Consider the following 22,500-nt stretch of genomic DNA (forward strand, 5'->3'; position numbering starts at 1 on the left):
TCCTCCTTCTATGAACTGAGAGGGCCACTTTCACTAACTCTGGCACCCGAGGCTAGTGCAAATAGAAATATAACTTTTTGGGTCAAATCTTACAGAGCGCAATCTTCGTTGTTCAGCGATGAAGTGAAGAACCTCATCCAGAGCCCATGAAATGGGTTTCAGAGGTGCTGCTGGCCTGAGTCTAGCACAGGCCTTAGGAATCTTGTTGAAGATTTCATTAGAGAGGTCGACCTGGAAGTCATACAATAAGGGTCTTGTCAAGGCAGACTTACACGTGGATATTGTGTTGGCTGCTAAACCTTGTTCATGAAGGTGGATAAAGAAGGATAAACAGAAATCTGTCGAAATTTCTTTTGGACTCTTCGTCTTGACAAATGACACCCATTTCTTCCACGACGACTCATATTGTCTTCTGGTAGATTTGGATTTATATTCCTCTAAGAAGTTTATGCTCTCTCTCGAAATCCCGAATGTTTTCACCGCTAAGGAGAGAAAATCGTGAGATGAAGGTTCCGGGTTTTCTGTGATGAAGCGAAGATAGTCGACTTCTGCAGTTGCTGAGTCAGAATTGGATCCGGAAACGGAACTAACTTCAGCCGCAGTTCCAACGCCAGGGGAAACCAGACGTTGTTTGGCCACTTGTGAGCCACTTTCAGTAGGAGGTTGGGTGGAGGGAAAAGGTAAATCCTGGACCATCCGTTCCAATCGAGGGACATTACGTCCACTGCTTCCGCTAGAGGATCTTCGTAAGGGGCCACGTAACGATGTAGCTTCTTGTTGTCGCTCGTCGCAAAGAGGTCTATCTGTTGTTCCGGGACTTGACGTAAGATGAAGGAGAACGATCCTGCATCTAGGGACCATTCTGACTCTATTGGTGTGAACCTGGATAGAGCGTCCGCTGTCACGTGGAATCCTTGAAGGTGAACTGCTTATAAGTGCCATCTCTTCTTTTCCGCCAGCCGGAAGATGGCCAACATCACTTGGTTGATTTGAGGTGATCTCGAACCTTGACGAATCAGGCATCTCACAATCACCTCGCTGTCTAGGACCAGTCTTATGTGGGTCGAGTGGCGAGGAGATAATTTCTTCAGTGAAAGAAATACTGCCATGGCTTCCAGAATGTTGATATGAAAGGTCTTGAATAGATTGGGCCAAGCTCCTTGGACTTTCCTTTGGTGAGAGTGACCTCCCCATCCTTCCTTTGAAGCATCTGTATGGATGATGACTGAAGATGGAGGTGGCTGAAAGTATTGATTTCTTCAGGTGCTTGGCTTCGGACCATGGCTTGAGAAGCAATCGCAATCGAGTCGGTAATGGTCTTCTCAGATCTCTTCGAGCGTTTGATGCGTATCTTCTCCAGACTCCTGTTGCATCCTTTAGCTGTGCTCATAGCACTGGGTCTGTCACTGAAGCAAACTGTAGAGAGCCCAGCACTCTCTCCTGTTCGCGTCTTGATATCCGATCGGATTCCAGAAGTCTCTTGACAGATCCCGCTATCTCTTTCCTTTTCTTCAGTGGAATGGAAAGTCGGTGTGACTGTAAGTTCCAGTGGATTCACAACCATTGAAACTTTTGAGCTGGAGATAGTCAAGACTTTTTCGTGTTGATCTTGAATCCCAGATGTTCCAGGAACTGGATCACTTTCTTGGAAGCCTGCATGCATTCCATCTTGGATGCTGCCCACACCAGCCAATCGTTCAAGTAGGCCACTACTTGGACACCTTTTAGGCGTAATTGATGAACGGCTGTATTTGCAACCTTCGTGAACATCCTTGGGGCTATGTTTAGCTCGAAGGGCATGGCTCTGAAGGCATAAAGTCTTCCTTGTAGCTTGAAACCTAGGTAGGAGGAGAGTTGCCGATTGATTGGGACGTGACAGTAGGCATCCGCCATGTCTATCGAGATGGTGAAAGCCTATTTGGGCAACAGGGTCCTTATGTGTTGAAGTGTTAACATCCTGAACTTGGAGTTTACTATGAACTTGTTGAGTGGCAACAAGTCCAGAATGACTGAGTTTTTCTGAGTCCTTCTTGGGAACACAAAACAGCCTTCCTTGGAACTTGATGGACTTTACTCTGTGAATTACTCTTTTCTCCAAGAGTTCCCGTATGTATTCTTCCAGGACGGGTGTGGAGTGTTGGAAGAATTGAGGGAATGAAGGTGGAGCGCTGTTCCTGCTCCAACCCAGTCCGTTCTTGATCAGGCTGTGGGCCCAGAGATCGAAGGTCCAGCGATCCCAAAATAAATCCAGTCTCCCTCCTACCGGGAGCATCTCATTTTTGCTGTGGACCTGAGGGCTTGCCTCCTTGACCGCGTCCTCCTCTCTGTCCCCTTCCTCTTAAGGGGCGTCTAGAGGAGCCTCTAGCTGATCCTCTAGCTTTCAGACAAAAGGTAGTTGACTGCCTCTCTAAAGCTGGGTTAAAAGCTGGCGACTGCGTCGCTACTGGCTGAAGTACCAACTGGTAAGTAGTTGGAGGCTGTGCCACCATCTGGGGCACCGCGGTCATAAGAAGTTGTTGCTGTTGTCTATAAGGTTTGGCCGGGCGACAGGGTAGCCTAGGCTTCTTCGTCTTCCTCTTAGGTTGGGGACCCTCATCCGCGGAAGACTTCCTCTTGAGAGATAAGCCCCACTTTTGGAGAAGGTTCCTGTTCTCTGTGGCGGCCTTGTTTACTACCTCTTTGACCACTTTGCTTGGGAAGAGGTCTTACCCTAAATGTTAGATGAAATTAGTTTCCTGGGTTCGTGTCTCACCGCAGCCGAGGCGAACACGAACTCTCTACAAGCCCTCCTGTCCTTAATGAAACTGTACATATCCTTGGTCATGGTGGCCAAATGGGTTTTGGCCACTACCATAAACATCTCCTGGTTCTTGAGGGCGCTTGCCATCGTCTCCAGAATAGTCTTGAGAGACATAGATGCAGCAAGTCTTTCTTTTGTCTCTTGCTCCCTGCGCAAGAGAAATTCAGACAACTTTGGAAGGTCCTCACCGGACTGACGTCCGGCAATATCTGCTTCTAACTTCCCGACTGAGAAAGTAAGATGGACGTCCTTCCAGTCTTTCTGGTCCATAGGCAAGGTCAGGGATAAAGGCTTGGACTCCTCCAATAAGGAGCATGGCTTCCCTGCCTCAATAGCCTTTAAGGCTGCCTTGTACCCTTTCTCCATAAAAGGGAAGGCTCTGGTTGGAGAAGCCACAAAGGAGGGGGGCTTCTTACTCAATGCTGGTACCTTCGAGTTAGTGAAGACCCTCTCTTTCATAGAGCTAGATAGTAAAGCCTGTGCTTAACCATGGTCAAAGACTATGACCTTTTTTGGCTCCGTTTCCTCCTTTGAGGCTGGTTCCTCCTTGAGGCGGACATAACAGTCCGGGTATGACTCTTGGCTGGGCCAGAATTCCACCTCTTCAATGGGGAAATTCTGCGTGTCTACGCATCTCCAGCTTCATCGCAGCTTCTTTTTCATCATTCTTCTTCTGCATCTGCTGGATCATTTCCACGATGGAAGAAAGAGTCCTTCCCAGTTCCTCTGGGATAGCAGAAGATGTCGAGGGAACTGGTTCTGGGGCCGGAACCGACAAGACCGACACCACGTCAACCTCTTCCTCCTCGGTCTCAGGAGCTTGGGTCAGCTCCTCTTCCTGACCTTCTGCGAAAAGGTCCTTTTCCGTGTATTCTGACACTTCTGACATCCTACCGTCCAGTTGGAGGTCCTGTAATGCATCCGAGACCTCCGAATCTACCGGAATCTGGACGCAGGGGATCTCTGAATGAGGCTGAGGAATTACTGCATCCGAAGATGCCCTGGGGATAAGATAGGCCCGCATCTTCTAACTTGGAAGGTAAGGCCCGGTGATATTTTTCTGAAAACCCCAGACCCAATTACGCAGCTTTTCCCTTGCTGCATCCCTTGACTCCACCGACTTTGGGGTGTCAAACACCTCAGTAATCAGGGTAGCACACACATCACATACCTGAGGGTCCCAATACTTGAGATCGCCTTTGGAGACTGAGCAGCGTGTATGCTTCCTGCACAGCTCATGTCCGCTGAAGTTCTTACTGCGGACGTTGCAAAACATACTCCCGCACTTGGGTTGGTACTCCTGTAAAGAGAAGAGATTCCAATGAGTATACAGTGAAAAGTTTCACAAATTAAGTATACAATTTATTATTATTGTATATAGCTTAGGATAGATAAGCTAGAAAGGAAAAAGGAAAGGCACATACATGTATTTCCTGTCCAGCCAATTGCTGTGACCTCCCATAACATTAAAACTATGGTTACTTCTTATTCTAGAAAAACCTTTGGAATTTTGTTATCCTATAAGGATATATGAGTGTAACTCAACACAAGTTTCCAGTTTTAATATTAGGGATTTTTAAATATTTTAAAGAAAGAAAGAACTCGCTTTCTTTATACTGTACGGTCTCACAATAGGCTGTACATGACAACACATTGTATGTTGGAAAAAATTTTGTGTTACAGTATAATCTATACTGTAGTTTTCTACTTGCATTATATACTATACTGCAAAATACTGGCTTCTGTATAATCATATACTGTAGTGCCGGCCGGCATATACCTGGGTAAAATTCCAAGGTATACTACCTTTGGAAGTAATGGGCGGCAGATCGCTGGTCTCTGGGTGCCGGCCTGCAATCTCTGCTGGCCAGCAGTAGATAATATGCCGGCAGCTGACTGCACCCCGGCTGCCAGCCACTAATCGTAGTGGCCGGCAGAGTAGTAGGTGTGCAGCCAGTTGCCGGCCGGCCGCGGCTGATGGCAATCTATGCCGGCCGACGAACATTTCTTAAACCAGAGATCTACAGCCCACCCGGCTGCCGGCCGCTAAGCCAGCAGATGGGGACCCGATGGTACTAGACACTAACAAAGGATAAAGCATGGATGTAAAGACTGTAAGATGGCACTGCCTTACTGCCTTCCACCCAGAACGAGTGATCAAATGGAAGGCGAGAATGTAACATTCAAGCTTCCATCCATCCATAACATGCCGGGCTCTACCAGCAGACATATGGATGGCGGACCAAAGGAGGTCTGAAGAACACTCAACTCAACAGAGAAAAGGCTTCTGCCGGCCGGTAGAAGTCTAAGCCAATCTTACAACCTACCCGCTCTAGGGTTGAATGTAGGACGGTGGCCAAGGTTTTTGTGATGGCTAGGCCATCACCAAAGGACAGAGTGGGAGGGTGAGGGTCCTATAAGATGCGGAAGGGCTGGCCCTAAAGCCTGCCCTACCTCACCTAACAAACTCCGCTCCAGTATACGACTATCCCCAGTGGCTAAGGAAATTCATCCTAGCCTAGGGTAGTCCAATACAGCAAAGAGGTTGGCAGCACCTTGCCACCTCCAGCAATACAGGAATGGGGTTTGGTCCTGTTTTTTCCCCAGGTAATGGAGAATTCTATTCTCCGACTTATAGTTAAACAGCACAGGACTAATCTGCTAAACCAGAGAGAAGGAATCATCACTTACAGAAACCTTCAGGTGTGGCCTAGGGAGGTCTAGCCTCCTATGTCTGTAGCCTAACCTAGCAGAGGAATCCTATTCACTCTGCCAGGCAGCTACAGACCACAGACAGAATACTCTGATGTTCTGACCAAGCCCAAAAATCAGTCACTCTGGTTACAGGACAAGGACAGAAACACCCTAGCATAGTTTTACCCGAATACAATTCAGTTAAAACTGACTATGGTTAAGCCTAGGCTAACTCAGAGGGAAAAGGGATTGATCTTAGACCTCCAGAGGAGAAAAGAACAACCGGGGAAGTGTGCGAAAGTATACTAATGCCCCTTAGGCTATCAGCCTAGGCGCAGTGAGAATCGATTACCTAAATCACCGGAACTCTCTCGTATACTATCTTGGAAGAGGAAATTTATTCAGTAAATATCTTACATGTATAGATTAATGCCTATGTCTTCAATAAAATTATCACACTAGGAAAATCTATTATATCATGCATGAAAGTACTAAAAGCAAAACGCCTAGGCTACGAAGCCTAGTGTAAGCAAAGATCGGTTACCTAAATCGCCGAAACTGATAAATACTATCAGCATAATATAAAGATTTCCCAGTAGAAAGGCTAAATAGTTAAATTTATTAAAACATTAAGACCGAGAAAGTTGCTCTGGCTAACTAAATGACTCGTGCATAGCGAGCGACAGCGTCCATGACGCCTCCGGTTAAGCAACAGCTCTTGTTTACGTTAATATCACTTTGAATTTAATTAAAAACGGGCAAGAGCTTACATTTATACAAAGAAAAGATAATACTCAACTTTCCAGAGGCAGAAGAGGCTGGTGAAAGCATCATACTGGTGAATAATATCCAAAAATACGAGAGAGCACAGGGGAAATCACCGAGCTACAGAGCTACGAGATAAGGAATAACATGGCGCCGTTGATGACGTCATATACAGACTTGAAATGGGGAGGAGAGGTACCTTTATAACGGCTCCCCTTTCGTTTTCTTGCCACTTTTCCCTCTCGAAGCGTTGACGCTACTCGGGGTGAAGATAGCTATGTGGCATGTCAAGAATACGTCCTCTGATATTGTGTGATATCCCTATAAGAGTAAATTAGGGATATTCGCTCCAGGAGTTAGAATTCTGGGTAACTTTAGGTAAAATTCTCTGGGAATATCACTGTAGTTAAATATACCCTAGGAAGCTACTTTAAAGGAACTTCTATCAGGACGACATGGCCTGAGCCATATATATATATATATATATATATATATATATATATATATATATATATATATATATATATATATATAATAAATATATATACATATACAATATATATAATATATATATATTATATATATAATATATATATATTATATATATATAATATATATATAATATATATAAATATATATATAAATATATATATATATATATATATACATATATATATATATATATATATATATAAATATATATATATATATATATATATATATATATATATATATATATATATATATATATACCCCTGTACACATATGTGTATATACACACACACACACACACACACACACATATATATATATATATATATATATATATATATATATATATATATATATATATATACAGAAAACTAGAGTTTTCAGACAACAAATTATGAAACAGAGTAGTAAAATAGTAATACTCAAGACATAAAAGGAGAATATCACCTGTGACTCATTATAATACTAAATAGGAATATGGAACAGATCATAATTCCCTTGCACAGTGTAGACTGAGTAGTCCCAGCTATATAGTCCATAAGAGTCCATGCACAACACTTAAGAAGCTGTTTCAATCACACTACCAGCAGCCACCACAAAGTGTTTAATCTCTTCCAACTGATGTATGTAATGTTTGAAGAACATTCCTGAAGATGTCCATCCTGTGTAAGCCTGCAAAGGACATAGATTAGAAAAAATTTAAAAAAGAGGCAACTTTTCTAGGGTCATGTCCCGTTGGAATACTTTCCGGGTCAGCCCTTCTGATGAAGTAGGTAAGTTTGAACCTTAGCTGTTTCAGAGAAATATTAGATCCTGTTGTCTCCCTTTCAAAAAGTTTACTGCGTTTAAATGCCCGATTCTTGGACAGGTAAGCCTTAAGGCACTCCATGAGGCACAGAGAAGGGTCCTCCTGTAGTGGTACAATTTTCCAGAGCCCACCCATTTTATGGGAAGTTTTTTTTTTTTTTTGCCAAGAATGCAGATCTGGATAAAGGTGGACCTCCCCAAATCCTAGAATTCAATGTGGCCATCATCCCTTGAAAGGGCCACAAGCTCACTGACTCTAGCACCAGAAGCCATAGCAAGCAAAACGATATACTTTTGAGTAAGATCCCTTAGAGTGGTAGAGGCGTTATCTATCGAAGAGCAAAGAGCAGGACTTTATCCAATGACCATGAAATAGCCCTGGGTGGAGCATTAGGTTTCAGTTTAGCACAAGCCTTCAGGATCTTTTTGAACAGCTCGCTATTGAGCTCGATATCAAAAGCATAAGCGATTGGCCTAGTTTGAGCCGAGTCACGTGAGGCAATAGATGTCGAGGCTAGACCTTGATCATGTAGTGAAATTAGAAAAGAAATACAGGAAGTCCATAGAAATAGGAGAGAGCTGATGACTTTTCACGATTGCAACCCATTTTTTCCAGAAAGAAAAATATTGTCGTTTTGTGGTGTTGGACTTGTACTCTTCTATGAAGTCAATTATTTCCCTCGCAACTCCGAATTTTCTCTGAGCCACAGGGGCAAGAAAATCATAAGCTGAAGGGGTTTCATTATCCAAGAGGAAGCGAAGACAGTAGTCTGTTGAACATCCTGGGACAACACTGAAGATGGTAGAGGGACCTGGAGGGTTTGAGTTCCAGAACAAGAGGATACAAATTGCTCTACACTTGGGAGCCACTAGAGTTGTTGTTCCCCTGAAAGTCCACAGTTTGTTCAGTACTTTCAGGAGGAGGTTGAATGGAGGGAATATGACAAATTCAGAGATCATTTGTATCTTTCCCGAACTAATACAAACCTGGAGTTATTTATTTGTAAATATTTTTATGTTAAAAATATAGATTTATTTAATGTTCCAAGGCCAGATAATAGGATATCTGACAGTCTAAGCAGTTTGAATTATACTATTTGGCAATATCATCTCTATAATCACAACCAGCTATGTATGTAGAGTATTTCAGTCGCCCTGTGGCCGCGGGGGCATAAAAACAAGAATAGCGCCAACGTTATCCCTGCGTGTCGTAAAAGGCAACTAAAAGGGACGGGACGAGGGGGCTAGGAACCTCCTCTCCTGTATCTACATCCTGTGAGACATCGACAAAGAGATGGAGCTGGGGGGAGAGTGACTGCTCCCTGCACTCTAGTTTTGGGGTGTTTGAATGTGCGTGGATGTAGTACGATAGAGAGTAAAAGATGTGAAATTGGAAGTATGTTTAGGAATAGAAGGATGGATGTATTGGCCTTGTGTGAGACGAAGATAAAAGGAAAGGGTGAAGTGATGTTTGGTGAAATGTCTGGTAGAGTGACTGGGATTGAAAGGGGAAGAGCGAGAGAGGGTGTGGCTTTATTGCTGAGTGAATGGATGACAGGTAAAGTAGTGGAATGGAAGGAGATATCATCTAGGTTAATGTGGGTAAGGGTTAGGTTGGGTAGGGAATGTTGGGCGTTTGTCAGTGCGTATGGGCCAGGTAGTGAGAAAAGTGATGAAGAGCGGAATGAGTTCTGGAATGAATTAACTAGGTGTGTAGAAGGACTGGGTAGAAGGAATTATGTAGTTGTCATGGGTGACTTAAATGCTAGAGTGGGCGCTGGAGAGGTAGAAGGTGTCATTGGGAACTGGCGTACCAGGTGAAAATGAGAGTGGTGAGAGACTGGTAGATATGTGTGTTGAGCAAGAGATGGTGATAAGTAATAGCTTTTTCAAAAAGAAAGATAAAAATAAGTATACATGGATAAGATTGGCAAATGGAAGAGTAGTAGAAAGGGCATTAATGGATTATGTGTTGATAACCAAAAGAATGTTTGGAAGATTGAAAGACGTGCACGTGTTTAGGGGTATGGCTAACGGTATGTCTGATCATTTTTTGGTGGAAGGAAAATTAGTTGTAGCAATAGAATGGGGGAATAGAGTAGGTGGATGTAAAAGGGAGGTAGTGAGGGTTGAAGAGCTAATAAAACCGGGGGTAAAAAGTAAATATCAGGAAAGGTTGAAAATGATATATGACAAAGTGAAACTAAGAGAAACTGGCAATTTAGAGGAGGAGTGGAAGTTAGTAAAAGAAAATTTTGTTGGGATTGCAAGTGATGTGTGTGGAAAGAAGGTTGTTGGAGGCAGCATGAGGAAGGGCAGTGAATGGTGGAATGAAGGAGTGAAGGTAAAAGTGGAAGAGAAAGAGAGGGCTTTTGAAGAATGGCTGCAGAGTAATGGAATAGAGAAGTATGAAAAATATAAAGAGAAAAATGTGGAAGTAAAGCGCAAGGTACGTGAGGCAAAGAGGGCAGCTGACCTGAGGTGGGGTCAGGGATTGGGTCATTCATATGAAGAGAATAAGAAGAAGTTTTGGAAAGAAGTGAAGCGAGTAAGAAAGGCTGGCTCAAGAATTGAAGAGACAGTGAAAGATGGAAATGGAAGGTTGTTAAAAGGAGAGGAGGCAAGGAAAAGATGGGCGGAATATTTTGAAAGTTTACTGAATGTTAAGGATAATAGGGAGGCAGATATAATTGCTGTTGCAGGTGTTGAGGTGCCAGTGATGGGAGATGAGAAAGAGAGAGAGATTACAATAGATGAAGTGAGGAGAGCACTAGATGAAACGAGAGTAGGAAAAGCGTCTGGTATGGATGGTGTGAGAGCTGAGATGTTGAAGGAGGGGGGTGTGACTGTACTTGAATGGCTGGTGAGATTGTTTAATATGTGTTTCGTGTTGTCAATGGTACCAGTAGATTGGGTTTGTGCATGTATTGTACCACTATATAAGGGTAAGGGAGATGTGCATGAGTGTTGTAATTCAAGAGGTATTAGTTTGTTAAGCGTAGTTGGAAAAGTGTATGGTAGAGTAATGATTAATAGGATCAAGGATAAAACAGAGAATGCAATCTTAGAAATACAGGGTGGTTTTAGAAGAGGTAGGGGTTGTATGAATCAGATTTTTACAGTTAGGCAGATATGCGAGAAATATTTAGCAAAAGGTAAGGAGGTGTATGTTGCGTTTATAGATCTGGAGAAAGCGTATGATAGAGTTGATAGGGAAGCAATGTGGAATGTGATGAGGTTATATGGAGTTGGTGGAAGGTTGTTGCAAGCAATGAAAAGTTTCTACAAAGGTAGTAAAGCATGTGTTAGGATAGGAAATGAAGTGAGTGATTGGTTTCCGGTAAGAGTGGGACTGAGACAGGGATGTGTGATGTCGCCTTGGTTGTTTAACTTGTATGTTGATGGAGTGGTGAGAGAGGTGAATGCTCGAGTGCTTGGACGAGGATTAAAACTGGTAGACGAGAATGAACATGAATGGGAGGTAAATCAGTTTTTGTTTGCGGATGATACTGTACTGGTTGCAGACACAGAAGAGAAGCTTGGACGATTAGTGACAGAATTTGGAAGTGTGTGTGAGAGAAGGAAGTTGAGAGTTAATGTGGGTAAGAGTAAGGTTATGAGATGTACGAGAAGGGAAGGTGGTGCAAGGTTGAATGTCATGTTGAATGGAGAGTTACTTGACGAGGTGGATCAGTTTAAGTACTTGGGGTCTGTTGTTGCAGCAAATGGTGGAGTGGAAGCAGATGTACGTCAGAGAGTGAATGAAGGTTGCAAAGTGTTGGGGGCAGTTAAGGGAGTAGTAAAAAATAGAGGGTTGGGCATGAATGTAAAGAGAGTTCTATATGAGAAAGTGATTGTACCAACTGTGATGTATGGATCGGAGTTGTGGGGAATGAAAGTGATGGAGAGACAGAAATTGAATGTGTTTGAGATGAAGTGTCTAAGGAGTATGGCTGGGGTATCTCGAGTAGATAGGGTTAGGAACGAAGTGGTGAGGGTGAGAACGGGTGTAAGAAATGAGTTAGCAGCTAGAGTGGATATGAATGTGTTGAGGTGGTTTGGCCATGTTGAGAGAATGGAAAATGGCTGTCTGCTAAAGAAGGTGATGAATGCAAGAGTTGATGGGAGAAGTACGAGAGGAAGGCCAAGGTTTGGGTGGATGGATGGAGTGAAGGAAGCTCTGGGTGATAGGAGGATAGATGTGAGCGAGGCAAGAGAGCGTGCTAGAAATAGGAATGAATGGCGAGCGATTGTGACGCAGTTCCGGTAGGCCCTGCTGCTGCCTCCCATGCCTTAGATGACCGCAGAGGTAGCAGCAGTAGGGGATTCAGCATTATGAAGCTTCATCTGTGGTGGATAATGTGGGAGGGTGGGCTGTGACACCCTAGCAGTACCAACTGAACTCGGTTGAGTCCCTTGTTAGGCTGGGACGAACGTGGAGAGTAGAGGTCCCCTTTTTGTTTTTGTTTCTTTGTTGATGTCGGCTACCCCCCAAAATTGGGGGAAGTGCCTTGGTATATGTATGTATAATCTTTCAGTGAAGCTGGAAGGTAGCCATTAGACTTAAAGAGTGAGGTGGCAACCCTGCCTAACCGCTTGAGCGGGTAGGCTGGGGGGTACCCAGCTGCCTCTACAGTATATATACTCTCACAGCAGTGAGAAACATCCCTTTTGATCGTAGGCAGGATTTCTGGGGGACACGTGATGGAGGGGCCAATTTACATAAATAACTACAGGTTTGTATTAGTTACGGAAAAATACAAATTATCTTAATTTGTCATTTGTTCCCATACAAACAAACCTTTCGTTATCTATTTCGATGACTAGCTCTTAGGTGGGTGGAAGTCCTAAATCTGGCGTGGTCATTGACTCAGTTTTACCTAGTATAGTATAAGACTGTGTCTGAGGAAAACTTTGACACCTCGCTAGAATATACAAAGTGAGTATAATAGCAGCCTGTGAAATACTGTGTAATAGAGGTTTTTGTCTTGTATAAACATCTGATTTTATACAGTGATACCTCTGGATACTTAAGTTTCTGCTTACGAAAAATTCAGGATGCGAAAAGTGATTCGAAGATTTTTATGCCCCAGGATACGGATAAAGTTTCAGGATACGAAAACCTTACGAGATCCCAACTCTTCGCCGAGAGTAATTTTAAAAAGCGCGCGCCGCCTGACTTTGAACTTGGGTAGACTCACTTACAGCCTCCCGCTCACCCATTGGTTATCTCCCTACTCAGACGCTAGCTGACGCCATAAGATCCTGCTTTCCTATTGGTCGGCAACTATCCCAGCTTGCCTACGCACGGGCGTTCATCTCTCTCTCTCTCTCTCTCTTTTCGTTCCAACCGCGGTATCGTTAACAGACATTGTGTGCTTTCGCTTGTTTGACTTAGTGTTAATATACAGTACATTCGTACGCCACGTGTTATCGTTAATAAACATTCGTTACTGTGCACTGTACTGTATTAGTTTTTACTATACATAGACTGTATATAACGTTACGTAGTGTATTATATTACGTATTACTGTAGCCATGGGTCCCAAGAATGTTGCCGAAGGAAAGAAGAAGAAGACGATGCTCTCGATGGAGACGAAACTTGAAATCGTTAAAAAGTACGAGTCTGGCATGCGTTTAAGTGCGATCGCCAAGGAGTATGGCCGGAATCCGTCTACGATAGGCACCATCCTGAAGCAGAAGGCGGCCATCAAAGCAGCAACACCTTCTAAGGGCGTCACTATTTTCTCCAACAAGAGAACGCACGTGCATGACGAGATGGAGAGGCTGCTTCTTGTGTGGATCAAGGACAAAGAGATCTCAGGAGACACCATCACTGAGACTACAATTTGCCAGAAGGCCTCCGCCATTTTCGGTGATCTCGTGCGTGCTCAGGCCGAAAAAGGAGCAGGAGAAGGAACATCCCAGCAGGAACCCCCAGAGTTCAAGGCTTCTCGTGGGTGGTTCGAGAAGTTCAAGAAAAGGACTGGCATCCATTCAGTGGTACGGCATGGAGAGGCAGCCAGCTCGGACACGAAGGCCGCCGAAGCCTTTGTTAAAACGTTCGACGAGTTGACTCTGCAGGAAGGCTACAGTTCGCAGCAAGTTTTCAATTGCGACGAAACTGGGCTTTTCTGGAAGAAAATGCCTCGTCGGACGTTCATCACGGCGGAGGAGAAGAGGCTACCCGGACATAAGCCTATGAAGGACAGGCTTACCCTTGCTTTTTGTGCTAACGCCAGTGGGGACTGCAAGATAAAGCCCCTGCTGGTGTACCATTCAGAAAATCCCCGAGCCTTCAAAGCCCACAAAGTCATTAAGGAGAACCTTCCCGTGATGTGGAAGGCGAATGCAAAAGCCTGGGTAACGAGGCAACTGTTCATTGATTGGGTGAATGTCTGCTTCGGTCCGACTGTCCGAAAATATTTGGAAGAAAACCGCCTCCCTATGAAATGTCTGCTGGTGTTGGACAATGCTCCAGCTCACCCTCCTGGCCTCGAGGAATATCTTCTGGCCGATTATTCCTTCATAAAGGTCCTGTATCTACCGCCTAACACCACCCCTCTCCTCCAGCCCATGGACCAGCAAGTTATTTCTAATTTTAAAAAATTGTACACGAAGCATCTCTTCAAGAGATGTTTCCAAGTCACAGAGAGTACAAACCTCACTCTGAGTGAATTTTGGAAAGATCACTTCAACATCGTGATATGCCTCAAACTCATCGATCTCGCTTGGCAGGAAGTTTCGAGGCGTACCCTAAACTCATCTTGGAGGAAGCTGTGGCCTGATGCTGTCTTTGCACGAGACTTCGAGGGGTTCGGGAAGCCTGGAGGCGAAGCCGAGATCGTTGACGATCCTGAACCAATTCAGCAGTCTGACGTGGCTGACATCGTACATCTTGGTACGTCCATGGGGCTGGAAGTTAGCGCGGAAGATATCGATGAACTTATCGAGGAGCACCACGAGGAGTTGACGACGGACGACTTGAAGGAGTTGGAGACGATGCAAGTGAGTGATGTTCAAGAGCACTTCTCTAGCGGTGATGAGGAGGATGTTGCACCTTTGAAAATGGCAGACTTCAAGGAAATTCTTGCATGTTTCCATAAAATGGCAGACTACGTCGAAAAGGAACATCCAGAAAAAGTTTATACCAACCGTGCGCTTGAACACTGCAATGACGTTTGCCTAACGCATTTTAGAAATGTGTTGAAAAGTAGGCAGAAACAAGCTTCAATGGATAGTTTCTTATTAAAGAGGCCAGCGGTATTAGTAGGCCAAGACGAAGGTGAAAGTAAAGAAAAGAAACAGAAAAAAGAAAGTGATGAAGAAGTAGAAGGTGAAAGTAAAGAAAAGAAACAGAAAAAAGAAAGTGATGAGGAAGTAGAAGAGATTTAGAAAATAAGAAAAACGTAAAGTTATAAAAAGCAAAAAAAAAAAATTCAATTTTAAGTTTTATGTTACCGTTAAGTGTTAAAGTAATTTTTTCTTTCATTTTATAGTTTTCCATACGTAATGTTAAGTGTTAATTATTTCTGCCATTTTTTTATTTCGTAAAGTTTAAGTGTTAATGTGTTAAGTGTGTAAATTACTGTACGTAGTCTGTCACTTGTTACGTTTTCTGCCTTATGCCATCCTCCTCTGCCGCGACTTCGCTATCGGACATCGTCTCAATCAAAAGGTAAGTTTCAACTTTTTTGTTACACTAATTAACTCTAACCTTTTTTTCAGAGTGTACAGGTATCAATCATTAATTTAGGTGTACGTACAGGTAACAATACACCTTCACTGATCTAAATGCTTTACGTACATACAGTACCGTAACTTTTATACAGTAGTAAAGAAAACGGACCGTTTTCTTTGGGCTTGGGGGGGATAACTTGGCTATAACTACATTATTGAATAATCTCATAGTGGTTTCTGGAATGGATTAGGCTGTTTTTAACGGTTGTGTTAATTATTGAATGATAGAAATGGCTGCATTGCATGTTTATTACTACAGTTTAGCGTGTTTATGAAAGAAAAGGTGACTTTTTATAAGGCTTGGAACGGATTAGGCTATTTACATGTAAAACGCGACTCAGGATACGAAAATATCAGGATACGAAACCGCATCCTGAACGGATTAATTTCGTATCCTGAGGCATCACTGTATAGGAGAAACAAGACGTATCCCATGACTTACCTTCCAGAAACCAATAGGGACACAGACAGTATATAAATTTATGACTTATACTAAGCTACACAAGAGAAGTGATAATTACCTGTAGATGTTGAAGTCCTATTTCTGGCATGGACATTAACCCGGGTTTACCTAGTACAGTATATGACTGTGGTCTAAGAAAACCTTGCCACCTCACTAACAATACAAATTGAGTATGATAACGGCCTGAGCAACTCTCAATTGTTGTGAGAGATATCATATGAACATCTATGGAAGTCCATTCCGAGTTTATAAATAGGATATAAACAAAGACATTTCCCATTGCCTACCTTGCGGGAAGTAATGGCGATGGGGACAATTTATTAATCTTATGACTATACTAGGCTACACAAAGTGATTCTTATCTGTAGAGGTTGGAGCCAGCTTGCAGAGGGACCGGTAGTGCTGTACCCCAAGGGAAGGGAAGATGAAGAAAGGAAAGCCTGACATACTCTCATTCATCCCAGTCTTAACCAGGGTAACCGATGCCCTCAACTTACTGCTACTTGTCCATCAAGGTGCCTGAGGTATTCTTAAACCACTTGTTGAGCAGCCACCACAAGACCAATAGTGAACGTATCGAGTCTCCTGTGGGTCACGTCTTCTAAGTAATGAGCTGTGAAAGTGGTTTGTCTCTTCCCAACAGCCGCTTGAGGTACTTGCAATCCAGAGAAGTTGCGTTTGAATGCCAAGGAAGTGCTAATTCCCGACATCATGGGCTCTAGGTCGGCGAGCCTGACAAGGATTGGGAGCCCAGCCTCTTTTGGTCACTTGGCAGATCCAGGAGGAAACCGTGTTTTTAATGATTCTCCTCTTTACTCTCCCCGAGCTAACAGTGTGTATAAGATAGTACAGTGAACCCTCGCTACTTCGCGGTTCGACCATCGCGGATTCACCACTTCGCGGGTTTTTTCCATAACCCATATATATATATACATATCGCGGATTTTCCGGAAATTTCGAAAATACCGCGAAATCTGAAGACCCCCAAATACGATATTTCGTTACCTGTAATTCCATTAATACTGTAATTAGTAATATCTGCTCTTACTGATTGTTCATTGCATTACATATGATATATAATTCAGCACAGAAAGAAATAAAACACGAAAAGAGAATGTGATCATTCGATAATACAGTACTGTATACAGTACGTAGTAAAATTAAATCGAACATGAAACGCAAATCAGATGCAGTCATACAATATTAGAATGGTGTAAGGCTGCTGATGGCTACTACTGTACTACAAATGTAATGGATGTGCATCTTTTCCATGATTCTTTTGTATGTATACGTACGTAGTACTGCATCCAATAATATTCTTTGTTGCAAAAATCACATTTCGAATAAGCGTACGAGAGAGAGAGAGAGAGATAGAGAGAGAGAGAGAGAGACACATCCTACAAAAGAATAAAATAACATACGTAAAGCTATTATTATTATTGTTATTATTATTATTGTTGTTGTTGTTAATAAAATTATTATTGTTATTATTATTATCATTATTATTATTATTACTGTATTATTATCATTATTTATTATTATTATTATTAATACTGTACGTACGGTATACGCGGGGTATCTTGTACTTTGAGTTGGTAACCTACGCATCATATACTGTAAGACGGGTTGTGATTGGTTCAAGCGCTGATAGATGACGAATCAGAACTCAAGTTTTGTTATCTAGCCTGTGATTGGTGTTTTGCCCTCATCTCCAACCCGCAGCATCTAGGTTCTCGCGGGCCCGGGTCGTCCACTTTCTCTTACGGCGTATCGCTGAGTAGACGTTCTTAAGTTTGTGAAGTTTAATCTGTGCTGTGTGCGACTGTTTTAAGTTGAACTTTTTGTTAAATCCTACTGTACAATGCCTCCCAAGCGTTCTGCTTCTACTAAGGCTGGTAGTGAGCCTAAACGCCACCGAAGGATGATGACGATTGCTGAGAAGGTTACGCTTCTCGATATGTTAAAAGACGGTAGAAGTTACACGGCCGCAGCGCGCCATTTTGGAATCAACGAATCTACTGTTCGCTATATCAAGAAGGACGAGGCGAACATTAGAAAGACGGCTGCAATCACCTTTAGCAGATCAGCGAAGCGAGTCGTTACAACGCGTAATAAAACGATCGTACGCATGGAAGGTGCTTTAGCTGTGTGGATTGCCGACTGCCGGAAGAAGAACATAGCCTTGGATACGAACACCATCCGAACAAAGGCTTTGAGCTTGTATGAGAATTTTGCTGCAAAGGAACCTCAAGACGACGACGGCAACCATGCTGAAGAAGATGATGATGCAGATGATCCTCAACCAGGGACATCCACTGATTCCCAGCCTCAGAAACAACGTTTTTCCGCCAGCAAAGGATGGTTCGCGAAGTTTCAGAAACGCTTCGCCCTGAAAAGCGTTTCCCTGCATGACGAGGCTGCTTCGGCTGACACTGCCGAAACTTACGGGTCTGGAACCTATCTACCGCGATAAACGAGGGTTCACTGTATCTCAAACTCCTCACTGGGCATAGTAACAATTGATCTGGGTCATTATTTAAAGAATGGATACTCGCAATCTGAAAGGGCCCGAATCCTGTACCCCCGGATTTTGAGTCTTAGCAATGAACTCAGGGACGAAGTTGAGTGTCACTTCCCCCTATCCTCTTGAATGGGCGGTGTCATACAAGAGGCCACAAAGTTCACTGACTTTTCCGTGGCTAAAGCGACCAGGAACGCCGTCTCCAAAGTGAGGTTTCAGTCAGTTGCATGGCGCAATGGTTCGTAAGGTTCTTTTAAGGATCTCAAGACGCGAACCACGTTCCAACGAAGAGGAAATGTCAACTCCTTTCAGCCTAAAGGCAAGGGTTAAGGCTGAGCAATAGCCTTTCACCGCCAAGACAGAAAAAAGCTTTTCCTCCCCAAGGTATACAAGGAACTCCACTATTACTGTACTGGAACACTGGCATCGAGTGGAGAGATTTTCCTTCCATGACACCAAACTCAAACCTCTCTCCATTTAGCCTGGGAGATGGGGGCTGAGGTCATAGGCAAGTAACCGGACATTCTCTCCTTAACATATCGTGAAAAGCCCTTCTGAGAGAGGAGACGCTACAAGGGTCATCATTAGATCTTTGGATGTTCTGGTCTTGTTGGGCAGTCTTCTCATTAGACAAAATGGAGGAAAGGCGTACACGTCGATGTTGCCCCACCGTTGTTGAAATTCATCTTGCAATAGAGCCTGAGGATCCAAGACTGGAGAACAGTACAGCGGAAGCTTGCCATTCAGAGATGTTACAAATAGATCTATAGTCGGGGAACCCCACAAAGTCAGGACTTTGTTGGCTATCTGACAATTCAAAAACCATTCAGAGCCCACTATCTGAGTCCCTCTGCTCAGATTATCCACGAGCACATTCCTCTTGGCAGGAATGGTGTTGTCACTCATCAACACTACAGAGTGACCTGCCAGCACCTGTTGGAACTGATTTAGAGCTAGGTAGGATGCTCTCATCTCTAGAAGATTTATGTGCTGGTACCCTTCTGACTCTGACCAAAGGCCTGAGATCGTATGGTGCTACAGGTGAGCCCACCACCCTTCTTTTGATGAATGTGTGAAGAACATCAAATCTGGAGGGGAACGAGAAGATTCTGTCCTTGTCGAAAGTTTTTGTCTACCATCTACCAATTCAAATCCGTCACCTGGTCCTAAGTTATAGGAACTGGAGTGTCTGGTGGATCAGTGTGTTGGTTCCACCAGGACTTCAGTTGCCATTGCAGGGATCTTATCCTGAGGCAGCCGTTTGGAACTAGACGGATGAGAGAGGTTATATGGCCTAACAGATTTAACCAACGAGAAGCCGGAAGGACTTCTTTTCTAAGGAGGGGCGCAGCCACTTCCCTCAATCTGTGTACTCTTTCGTCTGATGGAAAGATATTCTCTTGGACAGTGTCTATTATCATACCGAGGTATACCAGCCTTTGTGAAGGTTGCAGTAATGACTTCTCATGATTTATCAGGATCACCAGATCCTGACAAAACTCGAGAAGCATGTCTCGGTGACGAAGAAGGGTCATCTCCTAGTCGTCCAGGATTAGCCATTCGTCCAGTTATCTAAGGAGACAGATGCCGTTTTTGTGAACCCAAGATGACACTAGGGCGAACGCTCTGGTGAATACCTGAGGAGCTGTTGTGAGACCGAAGCATAGTACCTTGAACTGGTGTATCTTTTCCTCATGTATGAACTTTAGATACTTCCTTGAAGATGGATGGATTGGGATCTGGAAGTATGCATCCTTCAGATTCTATGTGCACATGATGTCCCTTGGACAAACCGCTTGAATGACCGTGTCTGCCGTCTCCATTCTGAACCAAGTCTGTTGCACAAACTTGTTCACAGGAGAGAGATCTATGACTGGTCTCCAGCCCCCAGTCACCTTTTTCACCAGAAAAATTAGACTGTAGAAGCCTGGGGACCCATCCGCAACCTCTTGGAGAGCGCCCTTCTGCAGCATGGTCTGGACCTTGGCCCTGACGGCCAGCTCCTTTGCAGATCCCTTCACATAGAAGCTTAGATGCCATAGATCCTAAGACAGAGGAGGGAGAGAGTGAATGAACAGGACCCAATACCTTAGGGCGATCACTTCGACCATCCAGTGTTCTGCCCCGTGAAGCTGCCACCTCTGCCAGCGGCGCTGTAGGCATCCTCCCACAGGTGGTAGATGAAGAGGAATGACATTCCTAATGGGAGTGACCACCTCAGTCACCTCCCTTTTCTCCCTTCTTTCCTCTGAAGGACTTGGTCCCTTTCTGGCCTTTGGATGGAAAGGGCTGCTTAGACACCTTTGAAGATCCAGAGGACCTAGAAGCTGAAGGGTGAGAAGAGGAAGGTACATGCTGAGTACAAGATGACTGGGAAGGTCTACCATAGGGCCTCGATGTTATCGCCCTATGGAAGAGAGAATTGTTTGACGATTTCCTCCATCGCTCAGCAGCCCTCTCTATCTCCTCTGAAACAAAGAAAGAAAAACCTTCAAGGGTGGAATTCCTTAACCAGGAGACTTCCACCTTCGGCACCTGCTTGTGGAATTTCCGATGCTAGTATCCCTTCTCTTGAGTATAGCATTTACCCAAAAGTTGACAACGCAGTGCGACAAGAATTCAAGAGTTCGGGTACCCGACAACAGGAAAGACTACAAAGTCTTCCTGGTCGACTCCTTCGAGAGATTGTGGGAGTGGACCGTGAAGCCCAAGGATCCTAGCTATAGATCAAGCCACGAAGCAGCCTGCATAGCATACTTTGCGCTCTCTCTATGTTCGGGAGCTCAACAACCGAAAGAGAGGCCCTCAGATTGGCGAGGGTTTGAGTCGAGAGACCCATCGTTAGAGAGACCACTGAAGGATCGAGGCACATGGTGGAATGAGGTCCCCCTTCGTTCTCGTAATACTTCCTTTGTAGGACAAATGGAAGTGGAATAGACAGTGAGGAGGAACCTGCCCTCAAGGAACTAGAGGATCCAGCTTTCTGGGCGATAGCTTTCCTTTTGGCAGCATTCAAACTCTTAGACCAAGGCAAAGTGGCACTGGAACTGGAAGGTTCTGGGTCTAGAATATTTCATCGAGAACCATATCCTTACCCTCCTGGGTAGTGGAACCAGGAGTAGACACCCTATTAATAACCCTCATGCAAGCGAGGACCTCCCAAAAGGTGTGCTCCAACTCACGTCTCTCTAGTTCAGAGTGATAGTTCGAACTAGCCACCTATGGAAGATTCTTGTCATTGGAATCCAAGGGGTCATCCACCTCAAGGCTCACATCCAGAGTCTGGGGTAGGTAAGGTCGTCAACCATATCACTAGAGGGACCCACCACAGGGGACCTTCTCTGTGCCTCAGCCATACGAGCTTCCCTTGCCACGTTCTTGGGTTTCGTCTTGGTATCCTCCAACTCCCTACGCACAGGATGTTCCTCTGCGGTCTTAGGAGGGGGAACTTGCGAGGTTTTCGAGGCAACCGACGAAGCTTTGGCAGTAAGAGCTGAAGGGTCCTCCTATAGGGGAGGTAAGGGAATCGGACGCTGATCCGGAGGCACTACCTCAATCTCTTGAGGATGGAAAGGATGGAGTTATGCCTCTCATATTTCTTTTCAGCCTCTTAGTTATGGTTTCCTTCCCTTGCCTTCAACAGGGTAAAGGGTAGGTTGGCCATCTAAGAGTCAGAAGATCAAGGACCTTTGGCACGCGATCAGGATGTAAATGATCTGCGAGCCTTGTCCAACGTTGATCTACTTCCAGGATCTAGCCTCCCAACAGACAAACTTAACGAGGGTTCCAAAGGAATCCTGGGGGTCGCTTCGACTGAAGCAGTCAGAAGTTGTGGCGGTGGAGGAGCCACATTTAGAGACTTCTACAGGGTGGTGAGATAAGTACTCAACCATGCAGGAAGTTCTGGCCATCTAGGTAAGCCCTGGGCTTCCCTTGGAGGTCTAGGAGAAGAACGTCCCTTGGGGTAACTCTAGACGGAGCCTCAGTCGACACATGGGGAGAGTCTCTGTGGCAAAGGAATACATTCCTTCGGTGAACGAGAAGGACGGTCTGGACTAATAGGAACGTTTGCCAACCTATTGGGGGTCTTCTTGAAACTCTCTGGAAACGGTGTTGGCCTGCTGCTGGAGGTGGTAAACGCTGAAGGCCTGGGGTGAAGGTGTTAGTATCACACTTGCTCGTGGTTCTGACACATTTGCTCGTAAATTGCTCGCAAAA

General features: G+C 44.3%; 1 protein-coding gene across 1 annotated transcript in view; it reads right to left on the minus strand.

The window, feature by feature from the left end:
• The window catches only part of LOC137626590 (acyl-coenzyme A diphosphatase FITM2-like), a 119,805-nt gene that overhangs the window by 74,092 nt on the left and 23,213 nt on the right, over nt 1–22,500 (minus strand). The gene's annotated exons all lie outside the window — the stretch shown is intronic.

Source organism: Palaemon carinicauda, chromosome 2, assembly GCF_036898095.1.
Source record: "Palaemon carinicauda isolate YSFRI2023 chromosome 2, ASM3689809v2, whole genome shotgun sequence".
Classification (NCBI taxonomy): domain Eukaryota; kingdom Metazoa; phylum Arthropoda; class Malacostraca; order Decapoda; family Palaemonidae; genus Palaemon; species Palaemon carinicauda.